Source organism: Chiloscyllium plagiosum, unplaced genomic scaffold (genome assembly GCF_037043375.1).
Source record: "Chiloscyllium plagiosum isolate Xiang-an unplaced genomic scaffold, Cpla_swu_hap1 HiC_scaffold_3, whole genome shotgun sequence".
Taxonomy (NCBI): domain Eukaryota; kingdom Metazoa; phylum Chordata; class Chondrichthyes; order Orectolobiformes; family Hemiscylliidae; genus Chiloscyllium; species Chiloscyllium plagiosum.
This window is the reverse complement of record NW_028270141.1, coordinates 76,789,157-76,809,738: the sequence shown is the minus strand read 5'-3', so window position 1 is coordinate 76,809,738 and position 20,582 is coordinate 76,789,157. Positions and strand designations below refer to the sequence as shown.

At 40.3% G+C, this 20,582-nt stretch overlaps 1 protein-coding gene and 1 long non-coding RNA gene across 3 annotated transcripts in view; one reads left to right on the top strand and one right to left on the bottom strand.

Annotated features, from left to right (window-relative positions):
- pkib (protein kinase (cAMP-dependent, catalytic) inhibitor beta) overlaps positions 1-20,582 on the top strand; it is an 81,112-nt gene that overhangs the window by 19,758 nt on the left and 40,772 nt on the right. The window lies entirely within an intron of this gene.
- LOC148150607 (uncharacterized) overlaps positions 3,676-20,582 on the bottom strand; it is a 44,607-nt gene continuing 27,700 nt past the window's right edge. The window contains exon 3 of the long non-coding RNA XR_015753616.1: positions 3,676-3,820. This is a non-coding gene — a long non-coding RNA (uncharacterized LOC148150607). The remainder of the gene's footprint in view (positions 3,821-20,582) is intronic.

The window sequence follows — 20,582 nt, the reverse complement described above, 5'->3', positions numbered from 1 at the left end:
TGATGTGGGTCTGGAGTCACATGTAGGCCAGACCAGGTAAGGATAGTGGTTTCCTTCCCTAAAGGACCTCAGTGAACAGGATGGGTTTTCCTGACAACCAGCAATGATTTTGTGGTCATCATTAGACTCTTAATCCCAGATTTTCTTTGTTGAATTTGAATTCCACCATCTGCCATGGCAGGATTTGAATCCAGGTCTCCAAAACATTACTGGACCTCTGGATTAACTGTCCAGTGATAATACCACTAGACGATCACCTCCCTGTATATATAGGACATTGATAAGATATAGGATCAGAATCAGTCCCATTTTCCTGCATTCTCCCCGTAACCCTTGATCGCCTTACTCATCAAGAATCTCTTAATGTCTGTCTTATGGACAGTCAATGACTTGGCCTTTTGTGGCAATGAGTTCCATAGATTCACCACCCTCTGACTAAAGAAATTCCTTCTCATCTCAGTTCTTAAGTTCCTTTCACACCATGTCCTACTCTCTCCTACTAGTGGAAACATCTTCTCCATGTCCACTCTATCCAGGCATCAGTATTCTGTAAGTTTCAAATACATCTCCCCAATCCCTCTAAACTCCAACATGTACAGACCTAGAGTCCTCAACCATTCCTCATATAACAAGCCCTTCATTCCGGGATCATTCTTGTAAACCTCCCCGGACCCCCTTCAAGGTCAGCACACACTCCCTTATGATGGTACCCAAACCTACTCACTATATTCCAAATGTGGTCTGAAAGTGTCCTTAAAAACTTCAATGAAATGAACATTAATACTGTATTTGCCTTCTTAACTGCCAACTGAACCTATATATTAACCTTAAAATAATCCTGAACTAAGACTGCTAGGTTCCTTGCTCTTCAGATTTCTGAAGTCTTTCCCCATTTAGAATATAGTCTTTGCCTTTATTCTTCCTACCAAAGCACATAACCTCACATTTTCCCACATTGTATTCCACCTGCCACTTCTTTACCTTCCCTGCAAGTCCTTCTGTAGCCTCCCCACTTCCTCAATACTACATTTCCCTCTATTTATCTTTGTGACTTGACTACAAAAACCAGAATTGCTGTTTGGAATATTGTAGGGGTACCCAGGAATTCTGATGTTAAAATGCTGACAGTTCCCAAACTTTTCCTTCCCTTCTCCATTAATACAAATGTGCGGTATAGACTCCAAAGACACTTAAAACAGTAACTGCATGATCACTTGTTGAATAAGCTTGTATCTCTGCAAAGTTTGTATCATCTCCTCAGATCTTAAGTCCACCTTGATCTTTTGGTTCTCACCGAAATCCAATTTTTATTCTTTTCATAATGACTACATGACTGTACCTTCTCTATCATAAAAGCGTGTAGATTATCAGCTTGAAAATTCTATTTCTCTATTCATTAGTTTTCTGCCAGTGTTTTATTACATCTGCTAAATGCTGTAGCAGTGTAGAGAAAATGGATTTTAAATCCAGCACGAGAGGTGCTCATTTTATTTTGGAACTGGCAAGAACAATTGAAAATGATTCCTGCTGCCTTGCTACCTCAGTATACCTTGTGCGTGCCTATACATCATATAGCAGCATAGGAAATAGGAACTTGCTTGCTTCACCATTTGACCAGATTTCCTCAGTGACATTTTTCAGCACTATTCACATATTCCTTGATGTCTTCACTATCTATTGATCTCAGTCTTGGGATGGGAATGTCCAAAGATTCACCATTCCAAGTGAAGAAATCCCTCCTCATCTCAATCCTAAATGGCCTGCCCCTTACTCAGGTTATCTATCCTGGTTCTACACTCTCAAGCAAGAGGAAACATCTTGCCTGCAATTACCCTGTTAAGATCTGAAAAAAATCTTGGCTATTACAATGATATCGCCTCTCATTCTTCTAAATTTTAGAGAATTCATCGGAATCTTGCTTCAGTGGACAATCCCTCCTTTTCCCATTTCCTCCATGGAAAATATGTCCTTCCTTTAGGTAGAAAGATACACAATATTCCATCTCACCAAGGCTCTGTAGAAATGCAACCAGTCATAGAGATGTACAGCATGGAAACAGACCCTTCGGTCCAATCCGACCAGATATCCCAACACAATCTAGTCCCACCTGCCAGCAACTGGCCCATATCCCTCCAATTTGCAAGCAAAACTGCTTGTAATAAAAACCAACATAATATTTGCTTCCTAATTGCTTGCTTATCCTACATTTAGTGGTGCATAAACAAGGATACATCAACATTTTCCAATCTCTTTCTCATTTAAGAAATATTTTGTATTTTTTTCATATTAAAGTGGGTAACTTCTCATTTTTCACATTACATTCCATCTTCCATGTTCTTGGCAAATTAGCCAACCTAAGTCCCCTTGAAGTCTTAGTATCCTCAGCACAACTCATATTCCCAATCAGTTTTATCATCGACAAACTTGGAAAAATCATATTTTGTCTATGAAGCCAAATAATTGTTATTGATGGTGAATATTTGGAGTCTTAGCACTGACCCTTGCAATACTTCACCGGTAATCTAAGAAGGAGCTGTTTATTCTGTAAGAACTATGAATTTCTTCTTGTCTCTTTAAAATCTGTAAACTGCAAAATTATATTTTGTTTAAAAGAAAACAGTGATTTAAGAGGGTGGCTGCATAATTTCACAGCAAGGAATTCAATATCTATTGTGAAGTTTGCTTTGTAGCTATGATTCGTGCAGTGTGAGGATGATCAGGAGCCGCAACATTGTTTACAAAAGAAACTGATTGGTTTTCAGCTAACTGGGCAGGTTGGACTTGGAAGCAAGTTATAGAAACACACACACAGAGAAAGAGAAAGATGCAGAAGGATTCCCTTCAGTCGAAACTGCCTGTTCTATGCAAAAATAACCTCAGTTTCAACTTGGCCAAAAGTAGTTGCCTTTCCTGTAGCACTGAGATGTGACTTTTGATAAATTAGAGACATTTTCCGAGTGAGTCAGTCACTTTGTACTTCTTACAAACCAGTGCAGCCTTCCAGAGAAAGACAATTGAATACCAAGAGCCTGGGTAGCTGAAATAGAATCATTGGAACAAATCAATCAGAAAGGGGTGTGTGTGTGTGTGAGAGAGAGAGAGGGAGGGAGAGAGAATGTGTGTGTGTATGCTGTGTGTGTGTGAGAGAGAGAGGGAGAGAGAATGTGTGTGTGCTGTGTGTGTGAGAGAGAGAGGGGGAGAGTGTGTGTGTGAGAGAGAGGGAGAGAGTGTGTGTGTGTGTGTGAGAGAGAGAGGGAGAGAGAGTGTGTGTGTGAGAGAGAGAGAGAGGGAGAGAGAATGTGTGTGTGTGTGTGAGAGAGAGAGGGAGAGAGAATGTGTGTGTGCTGTGTGTGTGAGAGAGAGAGGGGGAGAGTGTGTGTGTGAGAGAGAGGGAGAGAGTGTGTGTGTGTGTGTGAGAGAGAGAGGGAGAGAGAGTGTGTGTGTGAGAGAGAGAGAGAGGGAGAGAGAATGTGTGTGTGTGTGTGAGAGAGAGAGAGAGGGAGAGAGAATGTGTGTGTGAGAGAGAGAGGGAGAGAGAATGTGCGTGTGTGAGAGAGAGGGAGAGAGAATGTGTGTGTGTGTGTGAGAGAGAGAGAGAGGGAGAGAGAATGTGTGTGTGTGCTGTGTGTGTGTGAGAGAGAGAGAGGGAGAGAGAATGTGTGTGTGTGAGAGAGAGGGAGAGAGAATGTGTGTGTGTGAGAGAGAGGGAGAGAGAATGTGTGTGTGTGAGAGAGAGGGAGAGAGAATGTGTGTGTGTGCACATGTGTGTATGTGTCTTTTGGTTCTTCATTTTCTGGGAGGCTGTTTTCCATATCTTCCTCTGTGAAGACAAATAGAAAAAAGTATTTCAGTTTCTCTATCATTTCCTTATTGTATTACAAATTGTCCTCTATTGTAATGGATCCACATTTGTAATTATAGAAATGTTCATGTTTTTCACTGGCTCATTTTCACATTCTGTTTCCATTTGTTAGTTTGAGAAATGATCTCATTAAGACATACAGGATTCTGAAGGGGCTTGAAAGGGTAAATGCTGAGAGGATATTTCCTCTCATGAGAGAGTCTAGGAGCAGAGAGGTAGACATGGAATAAAGGGGCGCTAACCTAAAACTGAGATAAGGGGGAATTTCTTCTCTGAGAGGTGTGGGTCTTTGGAACTCCTTGCCACTAAGAGCTGTGGAACTAGAGTTCTTGGGTATATTTAGGGCTGAAATAAATAGATTCTTGATCTGTCATGGAATTGACAGATCAATTGAGGGTTACGGGAAAAAGTCAGGAAAGGGGACATGAAGAATGTTGGATCAGCCATGATCCTATGGAATGGCAGAGCAGGCTCAAGGGGCTGAATGTCCTCCTCCTGTTTCTATTTCTTATGGTTTTCATTGGTCCTTCCTTGCTAAATTCAAAAATGGTCCCAATGCTCAAGTTTACTAACTTTTTACTTTAAATTTATAAGAATTGATCTTTAATCTATTAAACAATCTTTGACTTCCTATTGGTCACACTTGGATTACTTTTCCTCTGGGCTTTTTATGCCTCAAAGTATGCATATTTGCAGTAAATCATTTAATTCTTTAAATGCTAACCTTTGCATGCCTATGATACATTTTAATGTATCTTCTCAAATCATCGCAAGCAATTTGCTTTTGTATCTTTGTGGTTTCTTTGTTTAGATTTAAGACCTGAATTTCAGGCTGAACAAGGCCATTTCAAAACTTGATGTAAAATTCTGCATTATTTGGTCTCTCTTTGCTAAAGTCTCCCGTGTTGGGATTATTAATGAGCTGTTTCTTGTGTCAAATATTAGATTTAAAATAGCCCATTGTTTAATGGATTCTTAATGTTCTGTTCTAGAAAACCATCTTTTATACATGACAGGTCCTCCACAGCTCAATTCTAAATAGGTTTATCCAACCTATTTGTTGGTTGAAGATTCTCATGATTAATGCATTACTCATCTCCTCTAATTTCCAGATCTATGCAATGCCCTACATTATCTTATGATTGGGTGGACAGAATCAAAAGTGCCTAGCAGTGTTTGCTTTCCCTCTCCTGCTTCCTAGCACTATTCAATCTCATCCTGAATTTCTGATCAATATTCTCACACTGATCTCAGTGCTCCTCTATCTATTTTCTTTTTTGCTATTATTTCCAAATTTCAAAAAGCCTTGAATATTCAATCCCCAGACTTGATAATTCTGAAGCTACATCTACGCAATAGCAGTTAGATCATATCCATTTACTTCTTTTTATGCTGCTAATTCTGCATGCATTCAAACCAAATGCCTTTAATCTTTCTTCAGAATTTTGATCTTATTTAATGTTGGCCTTCATTTCTGTTGCCTTTCAAATTCACATATCTGCTTTTCTTTCTACCACCAACAGCTATGCTTCTCTCCCATCTGAATATTCTCTCAGATTTCTTGCCAACCAATGGTAAACTGTTCCCAAATAACTCCTCCCAACTATGCTGAAGATATTCATCCTAATGTGGAGCCCATCTTACAGTACAGGTCCAACCTGCCCTGCAACCAGTCTCCATTCCTCAAATCCAAAGCCTTCTCTCCACCTCCACCAAATTTTCAGCCATTCATTCATTTTCTCTCTGCACCTGTTTCTGTCCTCACTAGCATTATGGATTATTGCCTTCAGAGTCTTGCTCTTAAATCTCTTTATTACTTCTCTAAACTCTGCTTATAAGATCTCATGCCTCTTTCAACTCCTGTCATTGTTATTGATGTGGACCATGATCTTTGACACTTCACCTTCTCCTATAAAGAACTGAATGAGATCCTTGACGCTGGCACCAGGGAGGCACCAACAATCTGGAGTCATGTCTTTAGCTGCAGAAACACTTGTCTCCTCCCCTACCCAAAATGAAACCCTGACCACTGTTGTGCATCCACTCTTCTTCCTTCCCTCCTGTGAAACTGCCTCATCCTGTGCCAGGGACAACCATAGCTGCACATACCTAATGAATTACTGCCCTCAACAGAATCAAAAACAGAAAATCAATTATTCAGCAAGATGGCGTCCTTGGACTCCTGCATTATCTGTCCATTAATCACCCATTCTCTCTGACTGTACTCTTAAGTGACAGAGTGGCCACTTCACTAAGCATGTAGTCCTCTGCCTCATGGATGTACCATAGTAATTCTAGCTATTGGTTGAGTTCTGAAACCTAGAGATGGTAATATTTTGGATGCAAGAAGCATCCCTGACTTTCCACAGAATGCACAATATTTCTCCTATTTCTTTTTGAAAGAAGAGGATCTCTGCCTCAACCATTCCTTGTGGCAATGCATTACATACTCAAGTAATCCTCTGAAAAGAAATTTCTCCTAGTATCTCCTTATTTTTAGTAACAGTCTACAATTGATGACACATAACTAACTTTACCACCAGAAGTATTGTTCTTACCAATTCACCTTATAAAACTTTTACTTGTTTTAACATGCTCTTTTACATTTCTCCTTCACTTTTGCATTAATAGCTTCAAAAACTGTTCTTTCCGTCAGAGGCTACAGCTTCCTATTAATTGATGTATCAATATTTTTATGATGTTAATGCTCTTTCTGGAAGGGGAAACTTACAAAGTGAACTTAGAACTACATCTGTGATCTGACCAATATTTCATACAAGATTATCTTCCCTGCAATAATCTTGTAGCCTGGCCTATTCAGATTTTAATTGTTTTATCTACTTATACTTGCAGCCTTCTTTGGATTCGAACTTTTTTTATTATTTGTACATCACCACAATTCAGTATTTCTCCATTACACATGCATTCACTTCCTTTGCCAAATAGAATAGTTTGCAAGGTTAGATCACATGGAATCCTGGGAAAGTTAGCCATTTGGATACAAAATTGGCCTAAAGGTAAGAGGCAGCAGGTTATGGTGGAGGATTGTTTTTCGGACTGGAGGCCTGTGACCTGGGGTGTGCTGCATGGATTGGTCATCTATATAAATTATTTGGATGTGAGTATAGAAGGAATGATTAGTAAGCTTGCAGATGGCAGCAAAATTGGTGGTGTAGTGGACAGTGAAGAAGGTTATCTCAGCATGCAATGGGGCCTTGATCAGATGGACTAATAGGCCAAAGAGAGGTAGATGGAGTTTAAATTAGATAAATGTGAAGTCCTGCATTTTGGTAAGGCAAATCAGGACAGGACACCTTGAGGTGGAGATTTGTAGTTCCTTGAAGATGGAGTCACACGTAAACAGGGTAGTAAAGAAGATATTTGGTACACATCTTTATTGGTCAGTGCACTGACTATAGGAGTTGAGAAGTCATGTTGAGGCTGTGCAGGGCATTGGTTAAGTCACTTTTGGAATACTGCATTCAATTCAGGTCTTCCTGCTATAAGAAAGATGCTGTTAAACTTGGAAGCTAACAGAAACGATTTACAAGGCTGATGCTGGGGTTGGAGTGTTTGAGCTAAAAGGAGAAGCTGAATAGGCTGGGGGGGGGGGGGGGGTGGGGGTGGTTTCCCTGCTGCATTGGGGGCTGAGGGGTGACTTTACAGAGGTTTATAACATTATGAGGGACATGAACATTTTAAATAGCTGAGGTCTTTTTCACAGGGTAGGGGTGTCCAAAATTAGAGGACACCAGTTTAGGGTAAGAGGGGAAAGGTATCAAAAGGACCTAAGGGGCAATTTTTTCATACAGAGGGTGCTGCATATATGGAATAAGCTGCCAGAGGAAGTGGCGGAGGCTCATACAATTACAATATTTAAAATACATCTGGATCGGTGAACAGAAAGGATCTTGAGGAATATTGGCCAAATGTTGGCAAATGGGACTATTGCGATGTCTGGTCAATATAGACAAGTTGGGTCGAAGGGTCTGTTTCCATGGTGTGCATCTCTGTGCCTCTAAGGATATATTATCTTACATTTGTATTCAATCACATCTGCCATCTCTCTCCCAATCTATTAATATGCTCAAACCTCCCTGAAGTATTTTATGCTGCTGCTTGTTACAAAAAGCCTCTCTATTTGAGTCATTAGTAATTGTCACGATCATGCTCTTTCCAAGACTAAAGGATCTGTTTGAATTATAGAATCATAAAATGATTACAAAACAGGAGGCCATTCATCATTTGGCTGTCTGACTCTCTGTCAGATTGGAATCTGATGACTGAGGTTTACATGACATTTAGGAAGGAATGGCTGGAGGGATGGTTCCATTAATTGATGATTTTATTAATGCAATAGAGATAGTTGACCCAAATTCAGAGAATCAGAAAACAAAAAAAATGGCTTGGGTAGAGCTGATAAATGAAAAGGCAAGAAGTCACTTTGGGAATGATATCCAGGCTTCCTAAGAATAACCACAAAGTAGGGCAGAGTATAAAGGGAGGGATAAAGAAGGAATGACAATGATAATGGATAATTCCAATTTATGAATGGATTGGAAAAAAAATAAATGGGCAAAAATAACCTAGATGAAGAATACTTTATAACTAGTTTCTGAGAATAACATATTTTTGAGCCAACCAAAACTGGTATTATGCAATGAAATAAGAATAATCAAGGTCTCAGTGGAGATGACTCTACATAGCAGCAAGCAGACTTTGATTGTACTTTACTTCATTTTGAGGGAGAGAAGAGTGGGTCCAAGACTAATGTTTTAAGCTTAAATATGAACATTCAAAGGCATGAAAGTAGAGCTAGCTAAACAGGACAGGCAAATTCGAATAAGAGAAATGTCAATAAAGATTCAGTGGCAGGCCATTAAAGGATATTTCAAAATACATAGATTAGATATATTCCAATGGGAAAGAACGTTTGGAAGGGATGTCTCACCATCAGTGGTTCACTAAAAAAGTTAAAGCTCGTATAAATCTTAAAGGAGAAGCAAAAAAACTGCACAAAGACAGGTGGTAGTTCAAAATTGGATGAAATGTAAAGGAGAAAGAATAACTAAAACATTAATAAGTGAAAATTAGAGTATGAGAGAAAGTTAACAAGAAATAAAAATGATAGCAAGAGCTTTCTCGGCATATCCAAAGAAAGAGTGAATTAATGAAGTGTGTATATGGGATTAATAATGGAAAATAATGAGATGGCATATGAATTTACCCAGCACTTTGTATCACTCTTGACAACAGAAATTGCAAGTAACATCACAAAATATCTGTACATCAGGAAATGGAAGGTAGGAAGGTAGGAAGGAATTTAGAAAAATTAAAGTCACAAGAAAAGTGTGACTGAGCAAGCTTTTGGAGCTGAGAGCTAACAAAGGTCTTGATAGACCATGATAGGGTCTTAACATAACTGGCTAATCAAATAATTGATGCATAGTTTTAATTTTCCAAAACTTCCTTGATTCAGGGAATGTTCTGTTACATTGAGCATAGTAAATGTAATTCATTTTTCAAAAAGCTGTTTATTGGTGGAGACAGATAGCAGGAAACTGTAAGCCAGTTAATTTGACATCTGGGAAATTATTAGAAGCTATTGTGAAGGTGGCTACAGCAGGCTACTTCAATAAATTGCACAAAGCAGGCCAAGTCAGCATGGTTTGTTGGAAGAGAAATCATGTTAACCAATTTGAAATAATGATGTCGTGGCTTGGAGAAAAAGCTTGCAGATACTTGTAGTCCTGTGGAATTGCTGCCCTTTTCCTCCTAATTGGCAAAGGTTATTGGTTTGGAAAGTAATGTTGGAGGAACCATTGTACCTTACTGCAGTGCATCTTGACATTACACATATCTGCCACTGTGCATCGGTGGAGGGATGAATGATGAAGGTTGTAGATAGAGTGATAGATGTTGTGGTGAAAGGGAAATGGATAGCACAGTGGCTCAGTGGTTAGCACTGCTGCCTCACAGGGCTAGGGACCTGAGTTCAATTCCACCCTCAGGTAGCTGTCTGTCTGGAGTGTGCTTGTTCTCCCCATGTCTGTGTGGGTTTCCTCTGAGTGTTCCTGTTTCCTCCCACAATTCAAAGATGTGCAGGTTAGGTGAATTGACCATGCTAAATTGCCCATAATGTTCAGGGATATGTAGTTTAGGTGCATTTCTTTGGGGTAAATGTAGGGTTTTGGTTGGAAGGTCATTGTGGACTTGTTGGGTCAAATGGCCTGTTTCCACACTATAGGGATTCTATGACTTTATGAATATGTGCTTATGTTTCCAGAAGGAATTTATTGAGGCATTGCAAAGATTGTCATGGAAAGACATAAATGGGTATTTTTCTGGTTGCTACAAAGTAATGAAAGGTGTGCCATGGGGATCAGTACTGGGGCCCCAACATTTTAGAATTTACATAAATGATTTGGATGAAAGGTTAGAAGGTATGGTATGCTCGCTAAATTTGTTTATGGCCAAGGCAGATAGGAAAACAAACTGTGAACAGGTTAGTGGAAACGTGGTGTTAAGGCAGAAGATCATCAATGACTTTATTAAATGGTGAAGCAGGATCAAAGGGCAGTATAGCCTACTCATGCATCTTATTTTTAAGGTCATATCAACATCCTGACACTTACCATTAACCTTGAAACTGAAACAGACCAACTACAAGAATTCTGATGTGTGCAACTCAGCTCCTAAATCTCTCAAAGCAAGTCCACCATTTATAAGAGTGTGATGGAATACATTCCATTTGACTGGATGAGTGCAACTTCAACAAATCTCACGATGCTTGATGCCATGTAGGACAAAATAGTCCATTGATTATCACCCTATCCAGAACCATCAACATTTCCTCTCCATACTGATGCAAGTGGCAGATGTGTGTCCCATCTAGTTTCACTGCAATAATGCTCTGAGATTCCTCCGATATAACCTGCCAAAACCAATGACCTCCTGCAACCAGGAGGAGAAGAACAGATTAGATTACTTACAGTGGGGAAACAGGCCCTTCGTCCCAACAAGTCCACACAGATCCACAACCCACCCACACCCATTCCCTTACATTTACTCCTTTACCTAACACTATGGGCAATTTAGCATGGCCAATTCACCTAACCTGCACATTTTTGGACTGTGGGAGGAAACCCACGCTGACACGGGGAGAACGTGCAAACTCCACACAGTCAGTCGCCTGAGGTGGGAATTGAACCCAGGTCTCTGGCGCTGTGAGGCAGCAGTGCTAACCACTGTGTCACCGTGCCGCCCACAAGCAGCTGCATGGGAGCATCAACACCTTCACGGTTTTTCTCCAAGCCATGGACCATCCTGACTTGGAACTGTATCATCATTCCTTCACTGTCACTTGGTTATAATCCTGGAATTCCCTTCCAGACAGCACTGAATGTACCCACATGCTATGGACTTCAGTTATTTAAGAAGACAGCTCACTACCTTCAAGGGCAATTAGGGATGGGCAAAAATTGCTGGCCTAGCCATTGACACACACCCTGTTAATTAATAAAATATCTTGAAACAGTTCACTATTCTGAGCAACATCCATTTCCCATAATTGTTTCCTGTTCAATTTATGCTGCAACACAGCACTGTACCTGAAATTCCCCAACAGACCTTTACTGAATGCTGCTGAGAAATTGTTACACTACAGCAATTTAAACTCAATATTCATCTAATGAGTCACCTCCACAAAAATGTTGATCAGAATTTCTGATATAATTTGCCTAAATCCATCCCAGCTGGCCTTGATTAATTCATGACTTGTTAAATTTGCATTAATTTAAATCACTGATGATGAATACTAGGAAATCGGTCACAACATTAGTTAAACTGGCCTATTACTATTCGGAATTTCTCTCTTTTTCTCTTCTTGAAGAGATTTGCATTCACTACCCTCCAGTCCTTTGCCATAATTTGCAATATATCGTAAAGCTGTGACTAGAGCCTCTTGCTGTCTCTTGTAATTTCTTCAACAGATTGAAATAAATGCCATCAAGCCAAGTAATTTGCATTTACATTTTCCTAACCTTTGGAGAGCTAATTCATTTTCTAAAATTATCTCCAACAATTCCATCCTTTAGCTCATCTGTATTTTCATTTGTGAAAGAAATGCAAATTGTTTATTTAATAACTTTATCATTTCAACTTTCGCAATTCATCTCTTTCCTCGCATCTGGACACAATCAGCTACAAAGATGGAACAGAGTTAATACTCACCCAAATCTATGGTGACTGTTCTGTATTTAAAATATACTGCAAAAAACGTTACGGTTTTGTTGGCAACATTGGCACTAAGTTGAAAGTGGCTTCAGGTGGCAGCAAAATGTGTTGCATTCAAGTTATACTGAAGATGCTACTGATGGAAAGCAGTGAACGAGTCGTGCTATTTGTTATTTCAGATTTTTGGTCAATTTTGTAAGAATGGAAATGCCAGTACAGGAACATTGTGTCGAAGAGATGTGTTGTGCCCATTTACCATCTACAGTGGGCACAAAGCCTATCAATGAAGTATCCTTTGTTCAATTTGCATAAGAATTGATGTCACAGCTAAGTTATTGGGCCTTTTGTAGACATCCATAGACATTAGACATTTGGATATTTAAGTTAGGAACCTGACATTTGATAAAAATAACTGTTCATAAAATTTGTTGATGTGCAGTTTGGCACTGGGACTAACAAATTGTTTAGTACCTCCTACAAAACCCAGTGAAAATTAAGTTTAAAGATGGCCTTAAAAGTAATTTTGGTAGACTCAGCAGGAATAGGATCATTTGAAGGGATCACAATCTATAACTTGCTGGAAGAGGATTTCCAACCCGTTGTAAGATTCAGAGCTGAAAATGTGTTGCTGGAAAAGCGCAGCAGGTCAGGCAGCATCCAGGGAACAGGAGAATCGACGTTTCGGGCATAAGCCCTTCTTCAGGAATCTGAAGAAGGGCTTATGCCCGAAACGTCGATTCTCCTGTTCCCTGAATGCTGCCTGACCTGCTGCGCTTTTCCAGCAACACATTTTCAGCTCTGATCTCCAGCATCTGCAGACCTCACTTTCTCCCGTTGTAAGATTCACCCAATTTCCCTCTCCAATAAATTCTGATAATGTGTGGATGGTCTATTTCACCATATTTCTGTCTGGAGCAATGTTGTAACTGACCCACATGGGCTTACCATTCTGCAAACTTATAGTTACCAGCTATTTATTTTAGGAATGCACAGTCCCAAGTGAAGGGAGTCAACTGGTATTTATACTGCACCTTGTTAAAATATTGAAGTGTTAATGAATTATCATTTTCCTTTAACCAACATTGCTTAATTCCATTAGTGAACCCCAGAATCATGTTGTCTCCACATTTTTTCACTGTATGATGGAAATTAATTGTAGCTAATTGCTACAGATACACAGCATGTTTGGTTTGGAAGATGTTCCAGTGAAAGACTGCAGCTGCAAATGTTGCTGCAGATCCTGCTGTCATTTCAAGTTTGTGATCCACATAACCAGCCTGTTCTTACGAGTGGACCCAATTCCTCTATGTACATTTGTGTGGCTATTACTTGATCTTGTGGGTCACTGAATTTGTTAGGGATTTGTCAGGCCAGCATTGGCACTGTCCTGGCAGCTTTTCTGTGCTGCTAGTAGATCTAAGGTTCTGTCAATCATGGAATTACACCACAATAATTCACAATGATGATTGTGTTGAAGTGATTCCAGATGAGATTGTGGCTGGCACAATCTGTGAATGATTATCATTTTCTAGCACTAAAATAGACCTTTTTATTTAGAAGGCCAAGAGATATAAGGTTTTAAAACTATCCAGGAGTTCAAAGGTATAGACAGAGAGAAGATATTTTCAATTGACATTCTCTCTCTAATGATGAAGTAGCTCCCCATTAAACAGTACAGGCTAGTCACAATCAATGAAAGCTTTGAGTATACCAGGGGTCCCCACTGAATACCAAAGCCATTAGCAGAGAGTTCTTAGTATTGTGTTGTATGCTTCAGTTGTGTAGATGAGCAGACAATGTTCAAGTTTACAAGCAGATTGCATCACTTGAATTAGAGATAGAAAAATCATGTTCCTCTCCAAATGCAAACAAGACAATTCCAGAATTCAGAGATCATGAATACAAAGCAGCTTCTATCCAATCAATAATTTAGGAGAAATTTATCTCTCCTGAGAATGATTAAAATATGGAATTCTAGATCTAAGGAATAGTTAAGTCAATTAGCACATATGGGAATCTAGATCAATCAGAAGGAAGGAAGGTATGGTGATAGGATGAAATATAACAGGAAAGGATGATGCTGAAAAAAAACAGGAATTGCTGGAAAAGCTCAACAGATCTGGCAGCATCTGAAGAGAGAAATCAGAATTAACCTTTTGGGTCTAGTGACCCTTCCTCAGAACTTCAGGTCCAGACCTTTCCTCCTGTTCTAAGGAAGGATCACTGGACCCACAAGGTTAACTCTTATTTCTCTCCACAAATGCTGCCAGACCTGCTGAGCTTTTCCAGCAACTTTTGTTTTTGTTTCTGATTTCCAGAATCTGCAGTTCTTTCAGTTTTTGTTAAGGATGATGCTGAAGTGAAACAAAATCACGAGCATAGACCAATTGGGCCTCTAGATTAGAATCCCTACAGCGTGGAAACAGGCCCTTTGGCCCTACAAATCCACACTGACCCTCCGAAGAATATTCTGCCCAAACCCATTCCTCTACATTTACCCCCTAACCTACACATCCCTGAACGCTATGGGCAATTTAGCATGGCCAATTCACCAAAGTTTTGGATTGTGGGAGGAAATCGGAGCACCCAGAGGAAACCTGCGCAGAAATGGGGAGAATGTGCAAACTCCACACAGTCAGTCACCTGAGGCTGAAATCGAACCCAGGTCCCTGCTGCTGTGAGGCAGCAGTGCTAACCACTGAGCCACCGTGCCAGCCTATTTTACTATATTCAGGCAAATCGTACCTGTGCAGTTATATGGAATCTAGCAGCTAGTTGCTGCAGGTTGAAATACAGCTGATTCCAGCTTGCTATATGAACTACAAATGCAGGCTGACAAAGCTGTAAAAAAAAAACAATGCAGACTGGGCAGTCAACATGCTGAATCTACCTCCAACGGTGAATTAAAAATTATTTATGTTTCTGAGTTGGCATTATACAGGCTGAATTTATTCTCAGGTATTTGTCCATTTTTCCAAATCATGGCTGTTAGGACATTTGCCAAACATGTTTTAAGATTAAGCGAGAGTGATTACTTCTGAGAAATATTCTTAATGCTACATAATTTCCACTGTGAGAAATATGGCAGGTACAGCTGACTGTTTTAGGATAAAAGCACCATGGCTTTTACAATAGGGTTAGGTAGGTTAGACTTAGTAACAGGAATTCACTGACATGATAACCTTGCAGTTGCACACCAACTTCATGTTAAGGGAATAGAACCTTCTGCTGTTTCTGTTCAGCACTCCCTTGAGGTGTGCCCACAGAGTAATGTGTGAGCTATTGATGGCTGCCTTGTGACACTGGGAATCTTGCAACCCTGACAATGCCATATATCTGCTCCTCCCAATTCTCTGTAGAACTGAGTCAAGTAAAGCTCTCCCTCATCATATAAAGGAGCTTGTGACCTTGCTGATACAGTGACATAGAGCAAACAGAGAAATATTGGTGATGATGAGCCTCGGTACATTGTGTGGCCTGCCCAAGTACAGCATTGGAATACTGTGCCTATGGCTGTGTCTTTAGATATTAAATTGACATCTTTTCTTATCTGTTTAAGTGATAATTAATGGCACTTTTAGAGAGTGCAAAGATTTTATAATGTTTTGATTATCATTCCTTACTCCATGAATATTACTAAAGTTATCTTAGGAGTGTTGCAAAATGTAATTATATCTTTTCTTTCATTCACTGTAACACTGAAGTGAATATCATAACAGGATTGAGGTAGAAGCACATCTGAATTGACTCTGCACAGGATGCCAGGAGCTGGAAATTTTAGATTGATGTGAACCTGGCAAGATGAAGGAGTTAAAAAGGTAAAAACAATGACTGCAGATGCTGGAAACCAGATTCTGGATCAGTGGTGCTGGAAGAGCACAGCAATTCAGGCAGCATCCGACGAGCAGCAAAATGAAGGGCTTTTGCCCGAAACGTCGATTTTGCTGCTCGTCGGATGCTGCCTGAATTGCTGTGCTCTTCCAGCACCACTGATCCAGAAGATGAAGGAGTTGTTTTCCAAGTCAAAGCACAACCTATTCCAATCATTCTGCAAATTTGATATATCAGTTCCTTAGGTCATAGTTTCAGATCACAGCTATGAATCAATTTGGAATTATTCCAGCAAAGGCAATTTCCAATACTCGAAAGGATTTAGGGATATCGTGAGAAGTGGTTAAATGAGATCTATGGACAAATGGAAACAGGTTTGCTGAGGCTAGGTGGCCTTCTCAGCCTTCAAATATTCTTGCTTTTTTTTGCATATTCCTTTTTCCATTCTTTCCTAGGGGTAGGCAACTTTTTGTGGTGAGCTGCCCTAGATTGCAAATTGTGCTTAGTTCCCTCATGGTCCTGAATGGCTCTGCTACTCACTTCCTTCATCAATCAAATGCTGAAGGGCGATGTGGAAAAACCAACTGATTCTTCATATCTTTAAAATGTTACCATCGCCCCTTTATAGTAGAACGAAATTTTGAAATGCTCCTGAAAATTTTTGTAATGAGGGAGAGGGTCACTGTTTTAACCAAATGGTTAACTGTAGATAATTGTTTACATGCAACTGTAACTGTAGCCATTTTATAGTTTGCTACCAAACATCCAACACTAATTAGTTTGACACAATGGATTGTCATTTCTCTTTGAAATACAGCACAAGAAAAAATAGTGGTGGACAAAAAAATGAAACTGCAAGTTCTAGAATACTCAGAGTGTATGAGAATGTATGTAATAATGGAAGTGATCAAACAGAAGAAAGAGACTCCTAATGACAAAGGTTAAAATGACTTGGATATGAGAATGCAAAGAAAAATTTCAAGATTTGCTAATGATACAAAGTTTGAAAGCATGAGGATAATAATTTTGGTCAGCTCAACATCGTGGGCTGAAGGGCCTGTTCTGTGCTGTACTGTTCTATGTTCTATGTTCTAATATCAACCCAATGTACTTAAACGTCCCTGAAACCTGATCGGCAATTTTAAATACTGTTTTAAGCCCAGTTATGACATTGCTTTTCAAATTCACTTGTTACTATCGTAAGAAAGCATTTATGGACAGCATAAAGATGCTTGAAAGTTACCCCTCTACCCCACGGTGTCAGTAAAACACAAAAGGGTCAGAATTCAATTGAAAACAGCTTAATTTTAATAAAATGGACCTTACCGAGAGGAACCAAAATCCAGATGTAAATTTCGGCCTCTTTAACACTTAGCTTAATGCCCCCTTTTGGAAGAAATGCGTCTCTTTCAGCAGGTCTCCTTGCAGATCTATATGTATAACTAGGAAACCTGCCTTTTTACAGAATAAACCTAATGAGGCAAATTTGATTTTGCCAACTGAATCATAATTTGAAGAACCACCAATCCCAGAGGTCAGCCATTCCACTACAAATGCAATGGAAACCGGAAGGTGGGTAGGGGCGGGCTGCCTTAGAGCGGTCGGAAGGTGGGAGGGGCGGGGGCTTGCTGGGTCTGTATTGTCTGCACTTTTGTATGTAACGGTATTGTCTAATGTATAAATGTCATTGTCACTGTCTTGTCACACGTGGAACTGGGATTTGAGGTTTGTCCTCCTCTCCCTGTAAAATGGTTGAACGGTAGGGTTCGGGGCCTAGCTTTGCTGCTCCCCTCCCTTGTAAAACTGCTGTCTTTTGTGTACAGCTGTCAATGTTTTTTGTAAACTGTTTTGTAACTTGTTTAATAAAATAAAAAAAAAACAAATGCAATGGACCAGCAGCAACAATGACCACAGTAGCAACAGTTATTATGGCACCAATATTCCCGAGAGAGTCAAATGCACTTTAGAAAACAGCAGATACCAGACAAATAGCCAACACCAACCCATACACATACTATCAGAAGATCTGAACTATTTCAAGATTATTTGTGTATTGTGTGTATAGGGACAGACTGAGGAAAAATGTATTTGATGACTAGGATCATAAACCCTAGACTAGGGTCTTGGTTTAATGAGCAGCAGTGATTTCAATGCTGTTAAATGCTTTGGTGGCTTGAATGACCTATAGTAGGTACCTCAAAGCACAGGAGCAGTGTCACCAATTCTTCAAATGCCCCTCTAAACCCAGAGGCAAAAACACTAAACCAACCACAACACCTTCTCCCAAGTTAACACAACCAGCATCAAGGTGCTGTTCAGTCAAACTCAGCTTCACCAAATAATTCTACAATTTTATGATGGAATATGTTGGCCATATACCTAACATCAGGCTCATAAAGCAGCTGTGTTCTGTCAAGAGCTCAGTCATACCAGGAAGCAAAGTGGAAACACTTTGCTGATATCATAAGACCATTCCTGAAGAGGTCAAACACAGCTGCTAATTCATGGGGGTCCTGGCTTGAAACTAATCAAGATGGAGAAGTCTTGTTTGGGAAGGAGTCACACACATCAGCCGACTTCATTGGGGATGTGTAGAGGTGAAGCCAAATCATCCAAGAGAGCACATAAACGCCCAAACTATCCATCTACCCTTCAAGCATCTGCTGGCTGCAGGTGGCAGCATCTGCAGATTGTGCATTGAACTTATCTGCCATCTCCGAACCCATCAAACCAGGTTAGAAGGATGTCTTCCTTCTGGCTAAAACGAAATAGAATAGACAAAGTTGGAACAGTCTAGAAAGTACAGGTTTTTATCCCCACGATTGATCATTTTTTTCTATGGACTATGTCAAATACTTTCAGATGATAGGGCATGCATTTAGTTTCCTTTCTTTTAGGAAGAGTGAATGTTTGGATAAATCTCTGTACACTGTGACTTGTCATACCCACATAGACTCTTAAAGTACTAGGCATTGTGTGTAGATTATGCCATTAAGTACAGGAATATATGATTCTTACAAGTCCACATAAGCAAATATGACCACCACATTCGTGACATCACCAATACCAGTAGTCACACACTAACTGGATGCTAAGGCCTGAAGTTTTGTAATGAGGAAGAGGGTCACTGTCTTAACCAAAACAGTAACAAAGTCTGTGCAAACTAGGCACCCACTATTAATGCCAGTGTGTGGTGAAACGGTTAAAAATTATGTCCCAATACATGTGTGAATCTAACCGGAATGGAGGTGTTGCTTAGTCCCGTGTGAATCTTATTACACACCTCCCCGTGTGAATCTTCTTATCTGTATGTAACCAGAATGGAATGTGTTTTTTAGCCTTGCTCTGCTGTTCACATGAATGTTTATATCTGGAAAAGAGTATATCAGCTGGAAAAGTCTCCAGTTCGGGGAGTCTGCTCCGGGGTTACGTTTAACCGCCGAGCGTGGGTTGTTGGCAACCGCTCTACGAGAACTGACGGCTCCCAGTAACATGTAGAGTGAGTATAAGCCAGACCCGTTGGTTGTGGCGACGCTGCGGGGAATAAAATGCTCATATTCTAGCAGACTCGCCTCTTGGTCGTTTGTTCTGTGTCAGACTACTCTCCTACGAACCTGACCTTGAGAATTTTTTAAAACATTTGGCGTAGTCGAGCAGGGTCAATCGCAATTGAGGAGAGATTTTGATACAGAACAATGTTTTGGAAAAAGACTAAGAAACCAGAAGAACAAACTGTGGAGGTCCCGACCGTCCCGGGATGGCATGGATGTGGGCATGTACGTGGCAGTTTGTTTGAGAAATGGTGGGGGGCGACCGGAGGAACCCCAGGGTCGCTGCTGTCCACCCTTGAGAGGATCCCAGTCCTGCCGAAGAACCCCTTGCCTGGGGTACAGCGGAGGATGTGGGCATGTCCAAAAAGCTGAAGCGGAGTTAACAGAATTGAATGGGATTGAACTGAACTGAACTGAGTGGAACTGAAGTGAATCAAATTGAACGGAACAAAATGGAACTGAGCTAAATTGAATTGAAATGGACGGAACTGAATTGAACACAATTGAATTGAACTGAACAGACCTGAACTGAGCTGAATTGAACTACACTGAATTGACTGAACTGAAATTAACTGAAACGAATTGAACTGAATTAAGCATAATGTAACACATGTATTGGGCCAAGCAGTGGAATGTGGTGTAAAATTATGTCCCAATACATGTGTGAATCATAATGTAACACATGTATTGGGCCAAGCAGTGGAATGTGGTGAAACGGTTAAAAATTATGTCCCAATACATGTGTGAATCTAACCGGAATGGAGGTGTTGCTTAGTCCCGTGTGAATCTTATTACACACCTCCCCGTGTGAATCTTCTTATCTGTATGTAACCAGAATGGAATGTGTTTTTTAGCCTTGCTCTGCTGTTCACATGAATGTTTATATCTGGAAAAGAGTATATCAGCTGGAAAAGTCTCCAGTTCGGGGAGTCTGCTCCGGGGTTACGTTTAACCGCCGAGCGTGGGTTGTTGGCAACCGCTCTACGAGAACTGACGGCTCCCAGTTCCGGTAACATGTAGAGTGAGTATAAGCCAGACCCGTTGGTTGTGGCGACGCTGCGGGGAATAAAATGCTCATATTCTAGCAGACTCGCCTCTTGGTC